Source organism: Triticum dicoccoides, chromosome 1B (assembly GCF_002162155.2).
Source record: "Triticum dicoccoides isolate Atlit2015 ecotype Zavitan chromosome 1B, WEW_v2.0, whole genome shotgun sequence".
NCBI lineage: Eukaryota > Viridiplantae > Streptophyta > Magnoliopsida > Poales > Poaceae > Triticum > Triticum dicoccoides.
Genome location: NC_041381.1, coordinates 646,552,264 through 646,568,578, shown reverse-complemented (window position 1 = coordinate 646,568,578; position 16,315 = coordinate 646,552,264). Strand labels below are relative to the sequence as shown.

General features: G+C 44.9%; 1 protein-coding gene across 3 annotated transcripts in view; it reads left to right on the top strand.

Moving 5' to 3' along the window:
- The first annotated feature begins 13,790 nt into the window (after positions 1 to 13,790).
- The window catches only part of LOC119349345, an 8,159-nt gene continuing 5,634 nt past the window's right edge, over positions 13,791 to 16,315 (top strand). For 2 of the 3 annotated variants that reach the window (XM_037617356.1, XM_037617354.1), the window contains exons 1-3: positions 13,791 to 13,929; positions 14,009 to 15,503; positions 15,768 to 16,077. The gene's annotated coding sequence lies outside the window, so the exon portion shown is untranslated. The remainder of the gene's footprint in view (positions 13,930 to 14,008; positions 15,504 to 15,767; positions 16,078 to 16,315) is intronic. The other variant, XM_037617355.1, reaches the window with a different exon arrangement.

Genomic DNA, 16,315 nt, shown 5'->3' with positions numbered 1-16,315 from the left:
GCCGGGCCGATGCTCCCACCACATGCATGAGCAGTCCTCCCCTCGCCTCCACTCAATGACGGCCTGACCTCTCGTCTGTCTGTCCTCTGGGATTCAGTTGCGCAGCCATCGCCGAAATCCCCATCCCCATCCGTGGAAGGACGCCTCTTCTTCGCCCAACCGCCGTCATCCTCCTTCTCACGTTTTACCCTCAAGATGCAACAGGAAGAATCCCCTCCCCGCACCTTCCACTCCACCCGATGCGGGGCAAGGCGATGTAGGGCTTCACCGATCGATGCGGGGCGAGGCGATGTAGGCAGCCGATGCGGGGAAGGAGATGGGTTTGGAAGCGGCTGTCATGGCGCGCTGGTTGAACTCCGCAAGGGCTACTATGTGGTGGCAGCGGACACCTCTCGGGGAAAACCTAGGCTAGGCACCGACTTCACCGTTCTGGTCCTTCGGCCCCGATCTGATCTCTTCCTGCTTGTCAAGTAGGTCGTCAGCCACATGTGCGTTGCCATCCAAGTTCCAAGATGGCCTCTGCCCTGCTGCACTTACTACACGCTGGTCGTCCTTGCCTACAGGTACATCTCAAGATGGTCGCCGCCCTGCTGCACTTGCTCCACGTTGGTAGTCGCTTGCCTACAGGTACAGTTCTCCTTTCCCCTTATGCCATATGCCTAGGCCACAGGGGAATGCCATGCTTCAGACGACCAAAACACGAGAATCGTCCCAAAAGAAATGGTTGTAGACACTCTCATGCAGCTTGCTAGGTCTTAGAATATCTGCTTTACGCGAGAGCTTTGACATGATACAAGGCCCTTGACAATTATCACTGATACACTCTATTGAATCATGTGAGTTCCATTGTATCTATTTAATCATTTTTTTCTACTTGTTCAAGATATTCCAAATAAACTCAAATTTCTCTTAATTCTTTTATGTACAGTTTGATCTTTTTTGAAGTGTAAAATTTATGTTGGTGATACTTTTTTAATTGGTTCTTTCTCTTTTACAGAATTGAGCCGAAAGAAAAGAATATGATTTGCTGTGGGGAAACCACATGCAGAAAAATTCAAGAATCAGTTGTATAACCAGGTTTACCAACATATATGTGTTTCTCTTATTTATTTTGTGCATTCATTACTATTTTTAATTTCTCTCTTCATCTCTTGAAATCAGTACAGTAACCAATCCCCTTTCTGATTTGCTGTGCAGCAACTATAGTAGAAGCTGGCATGTACAACGAGGATGGTTACGTGCCTCTTTAAGTTATCCAGTGTTACATTAATTCTTTTCTTTGCACTAATTTGGTAAAAAAATATGTAGAATTGAAAAATTATGTTAGTGAGCATCTCAATTTAAATTTTTACATTCCAAAATAGTCAAGTTTTTTACGTAACATTTATTTGGCTCGCATAATTCTTGAATGCCCATGTAGTTTGGGAAATTTTGCTTTCAGCTTGGATGAAGCTTTGTCATAAATGACGGCACATATAATATTAAAGGTAAGAGGCTTTAGTTGTTTAAGTAATAAGGTTTATACATCTTGCGGTGGATTCAACCTACAAACCTCATAAAGTGCTCCCCCAGTGTCCGACTAATCAAACCCTGAAAGCTTTCGCTGATGGTATTTAAAAAAAGTTGTGTGGTTACAGGTTTCCTACATTTTTTGGTCACCATGCATTTCCTTCCCATTTAATAAATGAATTCGCACAAAATAAATAGTCAAATTTTAACTTCTGAGATAGGGCAAAGTCAATAACAGTGGAACATATAGTATGTTAAATGTTGATTGCTCTAGCTTACATGATGATAGATTGCTTCTTGAAAGCTCTTTTTGTACAGAGTAATGCTTATACTGGATATTTGAGGGGAGGTTTAACTCAATAGATATTGTTACAGATTGTTTTATTTTTATTTTTTGAGTCTACCTGATTTGTGAGTTTAGCACTGTAACGATTGATATCTAGAACTCTTTTAAATTGCTGTCATAGTTGCTTTACCCATTACTGACTTACCGTTCTCAAACTTTTTGTATCACATATTTTTGTGACTCTGCACTTGCCTGTTGCCTCTAGGTAAAAATTTAAGCAGAGATAACCATTGATATATGCGTTACAATACTTACTATGAGCCACATGTGAGCCCTTTTCCTTGCAGTTTTATGTTTTTTTTTTCATTTTCTGTTGTCCATCAATTAGTTGAACCATTAACACATGTGAGCCCTTTTCCTTGCACTTTTATGTTTTTTTTTCATTTTCTGTTGTCCATCAATTAGTTGAACCATTAACATGACTGCAGACTATTTCATAGGTGAGCTTGGGTCCATGACTAAGATTTCGTCCCGCTGGCGCAGCCTGAGCCCACTAAACATTACTTTTATTATACTAGGAAAAATTTAGGCTCAGAGAAAATAAGTAAAGAATAATATTCTTTAGGTTATGAGCTTATCGTTTCTGAAGCTTGGCCAGCTTCGCTCATCATGACCATCTATGACAATAATAAATTGAATATTTCTCCTTTTTTTTTTACTATATTTGTAGTGGACTTATCGTTCGTATGGGTAATGTGGTTTACAATTCCGTGAGAAGTACCAAGAGGACACAATGTTACGATTGGAACTATTTGTAGCTCTTGACTTTCCTGGTTAGGTTGTTATCCCATGGAATAACTCTCTTTGCTCTGCCTATTTAGGATAGACTCTGACTTAACCAACTTCGGCATTCTGAAGTTTTGCTACAGTGCTCTTCTCTAGCTGCTGAGCTCCCTCATTTTGTGAGATTTAGTTAATCTATGCGTTCCTCTTATTCCACAAAGTAGAAAGTTGGCAAACTATTTGACCATGTGTACGATTACATGCAATTATGAGTACAACACTTCGTGTATTTCGTTACAGCCCAAGTTAAGATATCTTCATTTTATTATAAGATCAAAGATACATAATCAGTAAATCTACATGTTTTCTTATATCATATTGCTACATATTAATTATTCGTGCTGTACTAATGTAGGATGTGGTGGTATTTGATCGAAAGATCCAGGTTGGGAAAGGCACATTTCTTTGACAAGCACAAGTAATGGAAGGACCAAAAGATCCATATTAGGAGGACACCGTTCCAAGGTACAAGCACATGTCATGGAAGTATTGCTACCAGTGGTTGTAAAGTCCACATATCAGTATGTGATGTGGATGAATGATGTTATATCTTCTTGCTTTGTATGTCCAATTTTATGATGGTGAATTGATGGATGTTGACTATTATTGGACAAGTGATGCCAATTATTTTACCTTGCTAATTTCTAATGAGTAATGCAAAATTTTGTCTCGGATAAAAATGACTTTACTTTCCAATTTGGTGATCAAGGACTCTCTTATATACTTATGGAACTTATTATCACTATATTGTCAAAATAGACGGGTGCGGCAACGCGCGCCATCATGGATCTAGTAATTATATAAAAACAAGACTAAGAGCAACTCTAGCAGACCCCGCATCCGCCCCCGACCCGCAAAATAACCGCCAAAATGCGGGTATGGGCCGGAAAGCCTGCACGACCAGACCCCGCATCCCGCCCCGGCCCGCAAAAATTTTTGGGGGGCGTGGCAAATTCCCGACCCCAACCCGGGAAAACGCGGGTTTCCCCCTCGCGGTTGCGGTGCCCTGCATCACAGAGAAGCAGTTGGCGGGAGGGACATTTCAGCCCCGCAGTCTTTTCTCCCTCCTTCCGTCGCCGCACGCCCTTGCTTCCGCCCGCCTGCCGCCAGCGATTCCGGCCATATCTGCAGGCGGCCGCCCCACACCCTCCCGCGCCGAGCCGCTGCACCCCCCTCCGGATCCGGCGAGAAGAGCCTCCCCCCATCGTCGCCGCCGCTGGGGATCGACCACCGTCGAGCGCACCCCCTCGTCGCCGCCCGGGATCACCCGCCACCGGTTAGTCCCTTTTTGTGATTTTTGCGAGCTATGTAGTAGATTGACGCGCCGGTGTGCGTGTAGATGGAGTTGACCCCATGTGAGAAGTTCTTGCTATCCGATTCGGACGACTCGGATGTGGAGACCATGCTTGCGACCTTTCGGCAGCAAACATTAGTCATGGCGCTTGCCGTGAAGGAGCATGAAGACGAGTACCGGAAGAGGAGGCGGGGATCTACTGTCGGGCGTCTGTGCATTCCTCGGAATCGCCATCTTGGGAACGAGATGTTGATGCAAGATTATTTTGTGGAGAATTCTACATATCATGCACACCTCTTCCGTAGAAGGTACCGAATGCGCCGATCCCTTTTTGTGAAACTTGTTGAAGCTTGCGAGGCAAATTGCCGGTATTTTACTCAAAGAAGGAATGTCGCGGGCTTAAAGGGATTTAGTGCATATCAAAAAATCTCCGCAGCTATGCGGGTGATTGCATATGGCGTTCCGGCTGACTATGCCGATGAGTATCTTCGCATTGGTGAAGATAGCACAATTGAGTCTGTGCGTAGATTTGCGAAAGTAATCATCTGTGTCTTTGGTCCTGAGTATCTTCGGGCACCCAATGAAGATGACACAAAGAAATTGATGGCAGCTAATGAGAGGAGAGGTTGGCCTGCCATGCTAGGTAGCATTGATTGTATGCATTGGAATTGGAAAAATTGCCCCAAGGCTTGGCAAGGAATGTATTGTGGCAAGTCTCGTGATGCAACAATTGTGCTAGAGGCTGTAGCATCCGAGGATTTATGGATTTGGCATTGCTTTTTTGGTATGCCGGGCACTCTCAATGATATCAATGTGTTGCAATGCTCTCATTTGTTTGCTAGGCTTGCTAGTGGTGATGCTCCTGCTTGCAACTACATTATCAATGGACATGAATACACAAAGGGGTACTATCTTGCAGATGGTATATACCCTCCTTGATGCACATTTGTCAAGAGTATCAAAGAACCCAAAACAAAAAAACAATGTGAATTTGCAAGGGTGCAAGAGGCAGCCCGAAAAGACATTGAAAGAGCATTCGGTGTTTTGCAATCTAGGTTTGCCATTGTCCGTGGTCCTACTCGTTTTTGGGATAAGAAAACCTTGAAGAACATCATGACATGTTGTGTCATCCTGCATAATATGATTCTTGAAGATGAGAGAGGAATGAACTTAGAATTCTTTTACGACAATGTGGGTAGCCGTGTCAAACCAGCTAGAGACCCAAACCGCATTAGAGCTTTTCTTCAGACATACAAGGAGATTGAAAATGCAGACACACTCTTTCAACTTCAGGAAGATCTCGTTTAGCACCATTGGGAAAGGGCTGGACAGTGACTAATTTTTGTATTCATTTGTATTTGTATTCATGACAAGTTTTGTATTGCATTATTTAAGTTTGCTACGGTGATTTGAACAATTATTTATAATGCGGATGATTATTGTTTTATGTTTGATTTGAATAATTCAGTTTATTTTCGATTGTTGAATTATGTTGGACTTGATATTTGCAGGCTGATGATCTGCGGGATGCAGCGGCGCAAAGAGCAGAACCCGCATAGCCGACCCGTAAAAAAGCATATTCCGCGAATATACTTTTTTACGGATCCGTTTGGGGGGTTTGCATCTGTGCCAGCCCGCGCCGGCCCGCAAAAGCTGTTTTGCGCGAACTACAAACGAGTTTTGCGGGTCGGCGGGATGCGGGGTCTGCTAGAGTTGCTCTAAGTTCGTTCCTGGAAAATTCCAGACATTTTTTCCAAACATGTCTGGAGAGTTTGTGTTGATTCTTAATCGTTCTTAGTGTTTAAAATTGGTTATTGGACAAAGAGAATTGTTCAAGGTTGTAAAGTGAACTTCTCTCATAAAAAATCTAACCCTAACAATGTACAAAAAACGAGCATTAGAGGTGATCCACAGAGGCGGTTAAGAGTATAAAAATCTCTAACCGCCTCAAATGAGCACACTTAGGCTATTTAGAAAAGTGAAACCGCATCTAATGAACTGACACACTATTGGAGGTGATTCTAGTTGAAAAAACACCTCTAACATGGTTGTATTGTAGGTAGATTCCCCCACGAATCGCCTCAAATGTGAGTTATCGGTTATGTGCCAACCCATCTCATCGTCGTTCTCCTCTCCTTCCTCTTGCATCGGCATCACTATACTAATTTTCTCCACCGCAAAGAATCGGTCGCGCAGGAGTTCGAGTTCGACGATCTGATGAGGGCGAGGGCATGACTGGCGGTGCGTTGGCTAGCATCGCCCGAGGTGGATGGCTCCTCCTCGTGGGCGCCCCGACTGCCTCCAGAGCAGGAGGATTCCTCAGTGTGGCCTCCATCAGCACATCCACCATCAAGCCCGAGGAGGCCCCTGCCACAACTGTCGCAACTGCACTGAGAAGGCGAGGTGGAGCGGCCCATTATATCGGGTCTCGTGGGTATGTAGGCGCTCTTCAGAAGATGTTGACAAAGGCTCCATTAACCTTGACGGGTGTGGCGCCCAATATAGAGTAGATGTAGTGCTCAGGCTTGGAGTGAGGAAGAAGTTGAAGACACTCATTTCTTTTGCGTGCTCTGTTTTAAAAAAAAGAGGTGTGGGGTTCTTTTTGTTAGGCAGAGAAAATATTATGGTTTTGGGAATACCATAGTATCAATATTGTAGTTTTTATGGGTAGCCAAACACCTCACAATAAATTGAACTATAGTATTGAAAAAACTGTAGTATTGTCAGAATACTTTAAAAATACTTTGCTATCAAATGAGGCCTCTTTTTTTATATAAACAAATGGGGCCTCAATGTGGAGACCAAGGAGGGGGGAAGCTAATCATTACCGTCATCTCATTTTTGACACTGTCGTGCTGAATACAGGTGACATGAACACATTAACCATGTGAGGTGTAATGACCCATTTTGTTAGCCCGTTGTTTAAGGACTGTAATGACCTTGCTCATCATCATGTCATCATGTTAAACAAATACAAATGCATTTCTTGGTATCACTTAAATCACTTAGTTGCATGGTCAAAACCTCTCCAAGTTAAAATTTTGTTCTTCTACTCAAATCTGGTCCTAAATGATTCTGCGTGTGTTTAGTCATCAACATCGTTAACCTGGATGTTATGTTAGCTCCTACATGTCATATCTCACCCATAACTTCAATTCCCTAAAAAAATCTGAACAAGTTTTGGTTTTTGATTCAAGTGTTTTTGGTCCACGTTCAAGTCATGGCAGATCTGTGATACCTTGGTTTGGTGATGATTCCATTACTCGAAGTTCATGAAATATTATATCTATGAGTTGTATGTTCAAAACTCCAGTAAAAGTCTCGTGAATTATGGAATTCTATATCACCTGCTTGCAGTTCGAACCCAAACTTGGGGCACATTCAAATTTGAATGTTAATGGCGGCCAAATAATTTTGAAAATCTTTAAAATTTTCACAGGAGTGTTTAAATAACACACTCCCTTTGTTCCTAAATATAAGTTTGTCTAGAGATTCCACTACGGACTACATACAGATGTATATAGACATGTTTTAGAGTGTAGATTCATTCATTTTACTTCGTATGTAGTCCGCAGTGGAATCTCTAGAAAGAGTAATATTTAGGAACGGAGGTAGTAAATAACATCTGTAAGTTTTTCTAGCCCTTTCCCTAGTGGTTTGAATCACCAAACATTTAGGGTCCTGAAAATTTATTAAAAGAAATATATATTTATATTTATATATGTAATTATTTTTTCTCCTTTTATCCCTATTCCACTGACCAGTGGGCCCCTCCTGGGTGACCTCCTTTTCCTTCCTCCAGTGAGTTTTCCCCTAGGTTTTTTCGTACCCAGGACGTGCCCCCTTGTTCCCTGCTGACCGGTGGTCGCGTCGGTTGCATGCGTGCAGAAAAATCGGTGGGGCTAGGTCGTCGTGCTCACCTCCGGCAGTGTACCGCTCTTGTCGCCTCCTTCCCCAAGCAAGCGGATGCCCATGATGAGCTCCTCATCGACCGCTTCATCTTCTCAAGAAAGACCTAGAGCTGCGTTGTCTGTCCTCTTGCTGCCCTGCTCCGTCCGACCACGCCATGAACAGGGTGAGAGCCTCCTTTGCCTCCTTCATGCTGCTAGTTGTTGCTGCTTGCTGCTGCTGGACATAGGCTGAGAATAGTCGTTTGAGATGGGTTTATTTCAAAAATCCAACTCGGTGCCAGGGCTCATCTAAGCCCATTGAACAGTAACGTGATTTAAAATAGAAAAAAAAATCTTTTTTTATGCAAGTGCGTGATGCTCGTGTAAAATTTGGTGATGTTTGGACATTTGAGTAGCGCGCGGCAAAAAAGACAAATTCAAAAATTCCAAATATTCAAGTAGGGCGCGGGAAAAATGACATTCTAGCAGTGCGCGGCAAAAATGACAAATTCAAAAATTCCAATCAAGTAGCGCGCAGCAAAAATGACATTCGAAGTAGCGCGCTGCAAAAAAGACTAATTCAAAAAAATTGGAGCTCTTCTTCTTCCTTCTCATTTTGACCAAGGCTGGGCATTTTGTCGAACGGTTGGCGCGCGCAGGGGTGCAGGCGGCCAGGGGACTACGACACAGCTAGGCTCACAAGACAAGAAGGGCCGAGGCGGGATTGTGCTCGCGGGTAGCCGTCCATGGCGCAACGGTGTAGGCCGTCGGCATCTGCGCGTGTGGCATAGATGGCTCAACGCCGGCAGCAACGCAGCCGCGTGCTCTATGGCGTCGAGCTCGACGAGGTCGTGGGGCGGCATACATCTGGGCGCGTCCAGGATGCCGGAGCTCCACGCGTCAGCGCTCTGCGTCGACCCATCCTCTCTGTGCGCCGCGCTCCGGAGCTCGCATCCACGCGACCAGCTCACGGCGCTCATGACATGCGTGACGTGGGAATGACGAATCTTGGCGACGTCGAAAGAGCAAACTCAACATCCAACGGTGCCCACAGACAAGTGTGCGTCCCTCCGACGTGCTCCTGTCCACGTCGTGTTCCATGACGGCGGCCACGTCCGCATCCCCGGACTTGGAGCACATGCTCTTTACCCCGACCTATCTCCCAGACAGCTTCGCCATGGCCCTTCTCTGTATCCTCATCAGCCTCCCGCTTCGCCGCAATCGGTCACATATCACGGGACATTGAGTCCAATTCATAGTAAGACTTGCGTTGATTTTCTTGCGGAAAACAGCGCGATACTAACCCGATTTTTGGATATACACATCTGGCCAGATGACAGGAATAAGTGCTAATATATCTAACTAAGAGCGCTAAGTGATGGATGTGGATGAGAACTGGATCACGGGGAGACATCGACGGCGCCGTCATTTACAATGGCCGAGGCGGACCATGAGAATGAGACAGCAAGGAACAGCAGTTGTGTTACGAGTTTGCCTCTCGGAGACCAAGCCGCCGCTTGCCTCCGTGCCGCTAGAACAGCCCCGCCTCGGCCCTGCTGGTCTTGCGAGACTCGCCGTGCCGCAGCTCCCTTGTCGCCGCACCCTCTGTGTGTGCCGTCACAAGCCACACGAACTCGGTCTACTCCTTTTGTTGCTCGGTGCGCGCCACTGGTTGACAAAATGCCCAGCCGAGGTCAGGAAGAAGAAGACTGACATGTGGGCGATAACCGGTCAAAACCATGCCAAGTCTCAAAAAGGAAGAAGAAGACTGACACGTGGGCGATAACCGGTCAAAACCATGCCAAGTCAGCACGAATCCGCTTTTGTCAAACTTAAGGGACTAAGCTAATCCGTTTTGAGAAGTTGAGGGACTAACTTTTGCCGGTTTTGCAGTTCAAGAACAATTTCTATACTTTTGAGAAAGTTTAGGGACAAGAAATATACGTTTCCCTAAAAAAAATGCATAACTTACTTTCTGGAGCTCCCAAAAATATAGATTCGAATTTTCAGTAGCTTCATTTCATCTTTCTTCATGTCATTACTTGCATTCCTTTCATTGCTAACATGTTGGGCTTCATGGATATTGATTTTGCTTTGTCTGACCCTTTTCTGGGGATTTTTCTTCATCGTTTTGATAGAGTTTGAAAACGAGGGGTACTACGAGATTGACCAGCAACAATACAATAACTTTGATCAACAAGGCAAACATCCACTTGTTGAACTTATCTCATACCTTTATTCATGTTGCAAATAACGATTATCTCTTGTCATGATGACCCTCCTAGTGATCATGTGGTAATTTCCTTTTGTGATATCCCTGCTAGAGTTGCGTGTCTTGTCTAGGAGTTGCTTGTTGTTCATGATCAGTGGGTCATGAAATTAATTTTGAGTAACTCAACTATGGAACTAGTAAAGTGAGTTGCGAGCAACGGTAGTTTATTACAGGTTGGCGGTGGTCGCAATTGTTGATGGTGGGTAACCATGTGTTTGGAGGCTGCTATCGTGAACCAATCGAAGTACCCTCGATGAGCCGGGTAAAAGGATCACGTAAAGCGTATCAATGGTGTCTATGTTGGTCGTCTTCCAACGGACTCACCACCCGTGGTTTGGAGGAGGCACTTAGATACCATTGAGACGTGAACTGAACAGATCACTTCTTTGACAAAAAATGGTGAAATGGAGGTGTATACTTTGTTTTCAGTTGTAGCGAGGTGTATCACAGTGACTTGTTGTATAACAATCTTATAATTTAATTTCCAGGAGTACAAAACCACATGATATGTTGAATGGGCACCTCTTGTGCCATGTGTTTGGTCTAGGTGTTATGTTATGTTTTACATCCATGGACTTGTTGTTAGTTCATTTTAGATAATTGTATAAGTCTTGCAAGTACGAAAGTACTCATTGGAAATTTCAATCCTAATATTTCACAGGTGAGAGTCAAGCATAGGCGATTACTTTGACTCCGGTCATTTGGGCGATGCCTAGTTGTTAGGTCGCTCGGTTGGCTAGCTCGTTCAAGGCGCATTCTTGGGTGGGATGGTGGGGCTGCCATCCCATGTGTTTTATGCTTCGAGATGTTTTGTTTGTAATTATCTACCTACTCATGTATAAGAGATGGGTTGAGATCCTCTGCAGTACCGTATGGTGCTGTAGTGTCGATGACATGTGGGGCTAGGTCCCACATGGCAGTGACTGTACAGCACCGTACAGTACTGCAGAGGATCCTAACCCGTGTTATGTATTCTTAATCCCCCGCTTTAAAGTTTGTGTTGTGGTATTCAGTTTGTTTAAGCATGCCATGTACTGTGCGTGTATGATACAGTGTGCATGGTATGTGTTCGTAGAGTCGGGTCTTGCTAGTATGTGAAGAGAATGGTTGTTGAGCAATGCGGCGCATCAGTGAAATTCCAAGTATGTCTGTGGGTGCCAGTTACCACCACCATCGGAAGTATTTTTCCACTGCTTTAGACATTATACGGATTTTACATGTCTCTTTGTATTTCGCCTTTTTATTTTTCGTTTGTGTGAGAGGCCTTTATTTGATCCTGTGCATATTAGTTATGCAGAGACCGGATATAATGTTTAAATATTTTAAGTAAAGAAAAAACGCTCATTTTCGAAAAAAGTGTGTTGTGATCCATCGAATGGCCTCAATTGTTTCACAATTTGGCTTCCTACTATGCCACGCGCCGAAACGCTAGGAAATGACTTGCGGTTCAACGGAAAACCTCGGCTGTTTCAAAATTGTAGCTTCTCCCTATTTGCGTCTGACGGCGAATCACTAGAAAATGGGCGTCATGTGCTGATGTCTAAAGATTAGACACTTAGATAGTTAGATGTCAGTCCATAGGTGACTCAGGATTTAAGATCATATGAGCTCCTGCCCAATCACAAAGTAGATCAATTTCTCTACGTATATTTTTCATTTTTAGGCATGTCCAACGTAGACCCTCTAACCGCCCGTATACGTCGGAACTGCACTGTCCGGACATGTTGTGCCATCCAACATGTGAGTGTATCGGTATGCTGGGCGGTATGGACGTGTTTTTTTTTCTCAAACCGGAGACAAACTAGGGGACCTTTGTAGGCTTTCGGACCGCTGTCACGCCCGATCCTGACCATCCTAACCCACCCAAAAACCTCTTCCCTCGCCCCCATGCGTCCCACTCGGCGTCAGCTACCCGTATTCATGCCGCTGTAGAGCGACCGCTCCGCAATGACGCCGGCCCAAAGCGGACGCGACCTCTCACTGCCACCGGCATTGAAGCGCCGTGCCGACTGAGGGAGCCGCCCCGGTCGCGTCCCGGGTGCTCGCGCCTATTCAATGCTGGAGCGGCGTTTCCTGTATGAGACGGGACAAATATCTAACACGCCCGACCAATGCCCGTCCGTCTGTATGCGGCCATTGCAGGCTCGCCGCCCAAGGAAACAACTCCAGCGTCGCGCATTGATGCACCCAGACGCTTGGCCTCACCTATATCCGCTATTAAAGGCGGCCACGCCCAACTAACTCCATACCAGAACACGCCCTCCTCCCTTTGCTCCACATTTGCCATGACCGCGAGCGGGAACACTCTGTGGGATTGTCTATCGCCGGAGATGAAACATGAGGTGGTCGCTCTTGTAGCCGCATGGTAGTCCCGCCGTGCTAGGCGGATCGAGCAGGGCACACCGGGCAGCTCACCTGAGGTCTCCGACGATGATCCCTCTGGCTGCGACGATGACACGGCGCCGGACCCCGCGACGGTGCATGCCGACCTGACCATGGAGCAGACGCAGGCGCACTATGATGTTGTCATGGCGGAGGAGGAGCAGCCTGAGCTGGCTCCTATGTCGGCGTTCCAACATGCTTAGGAGGCGCAGAGGTACAGCCTGTTCCTCCTCGAGCAGCACCGGCTGGCGGAGGGCCAAATTTATGGCGAACCCGAACTTCGTTGCGGAGCAGAGCACGATCTACGAGGCCGCACGTGCCGCTCGCAACGAAGTTCTGCTGCAATCAGACGTGGACACGGCTGCCAGGTGCCTGTCGTATGTGCTGCTGTCCAACATTCGGGGCGTACATGGCAAGTGGACAGTGACGGACCGTCCATGTCCATCATTGACATCACGTCCACCTGTGCCAGCAATGGATAGGTCTCAGACTCCTTCGAGGATGAGCAGGGCATTGTGTCCCAAGTGGGCTAGTTTGTCTTCCATATTCTACTCTTCCTTGTTGAAGACTGCACCTTCACTTCATGGGTCTTACCGCCGCCGTTCATGGAGACGGCATGATGAAGGAGGTGGTCGTCGATATGGAATACAAAGGAAGTGGACGACGGCTGGTCGCCGCCATAGGATAGGTTTGGGGTTGGATTTTATTTAATCTTCTAAATGTTGGAAATGTAATAAAATCCGGCGTGTTTGCACGCGTCTCGTTTGGTTTATATGAAAATCCATCGTATTTGCATGAATTTCGCCCTGTTAGTTGAAAAGTTGTTTGAAATGTATGTGAACAATGTTTTTTTTTTGAGGGGAGTATGTGAACAATGTTGGACGATGGCCTTGGACGAGTCTACGAACATATGCTGGAGCAAATTTGAGGATTGACATTGGAGATATTTTTATTTAATTGCATGGTAACAAATATCTCATTTATTATAGAATAATGATCTAAGCTACAAGGTACTCTAGGTAAACACCGAAGATTCCCTTATACCAGAAGGAAATAGTAATCATAGTCGGGCTTACGCACGTACAGCGGAACAGGAGCCGGACACGTTGGTCACGAACTCACATGCGATTTCTTTTCTTTTTCGTGACAAAACCCGGCGACCATACATACTTGTCTCGTAACGCTCGGTACACGCGGGGCCGGCCCAGCAAGAAAATAACAAGTACTAGAGAAGATAGGGCAGGAGGGTAGGAGAGGAATTTCGCAAGGCGAGCGGATCTCCCAGCGCTCAAGGCGCCGCCGCACTCCCTCCCCCTCCCCTCTATCTCTCTCTCTCCTGATATTTTCCCCTCCTCTCTCTGCAGACCGCCGCTCTCTCTCTCTCTCTCTCCTAAAGGAATCTCGCCTCTGCAAAAGTAGAGCCATGGGAGAGGGCTGCTACGACGTCATTACCGTACGTCACCATCTCCCTGGTTTGTTTGGTTCAATCCAATCCCCACTCCTAATCTGTCTTTCCTCCCTGCCCTTCGCAGGTTTTGTTGAATACTGGATCAGATCGGGAGCACGCTTCCCGAACCGAGGACGGGCCGTGTTCCATCAGATCTGAAACAACCTACTCCTACTCCCCTTTAGCTGCGAGGAGGGAGGAAGACTAGTCATCTCACGATTTGATATTTTCAATTATTATATCTCTGTGTGACCCTCGTGATTTTCGGTGCAGGAGCAATCTTTGCCGCATGGAGGCGGCATACGGGATACGGCCTACTACTGTACTAGGCAGAGCAATCAATTGGTATTACAAAAACCGGAGAAAAACTGCACCCAAAAGCAGCTGTCTTGTGTACCTGAATGTTTCATCTTCGGGACACTTCATCAGCCGTGCTACGGTCGTAGCCATCTGCCGGTTTCCTTGTCAAAAGGACAACATGTACACACGGTGGTCTTCTCAAAAGAAACAACCTGCGTTGTTTTGATAGATTCTGGTTGCTTGCTTCCAATCAATACTTAATATCTGATTGTCGCAAAAAATTATATTTGCATTATCTTTAGAAATAATTTGCATAAAGGAAAACAAAGGCGAAATATTTAGCAGCAATGGCAGGGCAAGTACGCTGATGCTTAGCTACGTTAGCATTAGTACCTTTTTCAACTGTGCCATGTTTGTGAGTTTACAAGCTTATGAACTTAGAAACCGAAACCTAGGAATAGGAGAAATGTAGGAATATGATCAAAATCAGAAAGCATATAAATTTTATTTTTATTTTTATTTTGTGATTTGTAGGATTGTAAAAATAAGGTACAAGTTCATGTATACAATCCCGTGTAACTTCTCTAGTTTCATAGAACGATACTGTTTCTTATGTAATGATTACTAAAAATCATACATGCTATGTAGGAAATATCCAAAGGATTGGAATCCTCCGAATTTCATTTCAAAACCCTAATTTAGAGAGGCCCTTAATTTCTACTTTGTACCAAGTCCGAGACACTTATTTTGAGGCAGAGAGAGTACATAATATGTCCACATCTACGACACAAGGGAAATACACTGGTCATTTAATGGAACTAATTTGGTTTTAGATGTTTTCACTTATTTTGATATATTTGATCAAACTTAAAATATGTTTGGCTCGGGACAAAGCTTGAACATCTTTGAAACGGAGGGTATAGATGTTTTGCCCCCTTACGCTTAGCCATTTCAATTTTTTCCCTTGAACCATAATAGCTCTTTGAGAATGCATATGTGCACTGCAGCACTGGCCATTTCCTGGCATCCAGGAATGCTTCTTTAATACACGATTGGACTTTCATGTGCATCTTGCTCAACTAACTGGTATTGCTCAACTAAAGTTGTACTAAGTCTGCGACACTTATTTCGGGACGGAGGGAGTACTAATTAACTCCTACGAGGAAATTTTGAAACAAGTTGAAGAATTTTGGACATGAAGCTGTGCATGGATGTTGAATAACTGTACAAGAAGTCATAGAGGGAGATTATTTAAGACTTGCTGAGTGAACCATCAACTGGTATGTGGCTGTTTTGGATTTATGTTACCATATATCCACTTTAAACTTCCCTTCCAGCAAGTGGGCGTTCAAATTTTTAACATTGCACTCAACTGCATCTTATAATAATATTAAGCGAAAAGAAGGCTAGCATTGGTTTGTTCAGTTTTCTATAATTCCTGCCTCACGAGCTTTAGATTTATATAATTCCTTATTGTTTTTAAAGTTGAAGCCTCATTAGCGTTAGATGTCAAACTATACTCACAAAATACCAGCTCATTGCAGGGGCGGATTTACTGGGTCTGTGCCCGGGCTCAATGCCGTCGAGGATTCATAAGGTGACTTATCGATCTATCGTTGCCTTCCTTGTGGAGTCGAGGGACTAGTCGCTCTGGCCGGCCTTGGGAGCGGATTGGTCGCCGACGGAGTGTGGCAGTGGGAGACAAGAAAGATGATGCATGGCAGGGCCTCATCTTCGATGGGTGACGGTCATGATCCGATGGGAGGCGCAAGTGCGAGGGCTTGGGCGGCTAGTTTGGCGGATGGTGGCTCATCGCCATTGGGCATTTGACTAGGCCTAATTAGCACATTATTGGTATGGTCAATTCTCTTCAATGTGTTTGCAATTTTAATTTCAATAAAAAATATACTCCCTCTGTCGCAAAATAAGTGTCTCAACTTTAAGTGGAGACAAGTTGAGACACTTATTTTGGGACGGAGGCATATAATTTACTAATGTTAACACATGCTTTAGATGCAACAATTCAGTAAATGTGCTAATTACTACAAGCCAAGAAGTTCATGTTTTGAGCTTATCCTCTAATATCATGCTA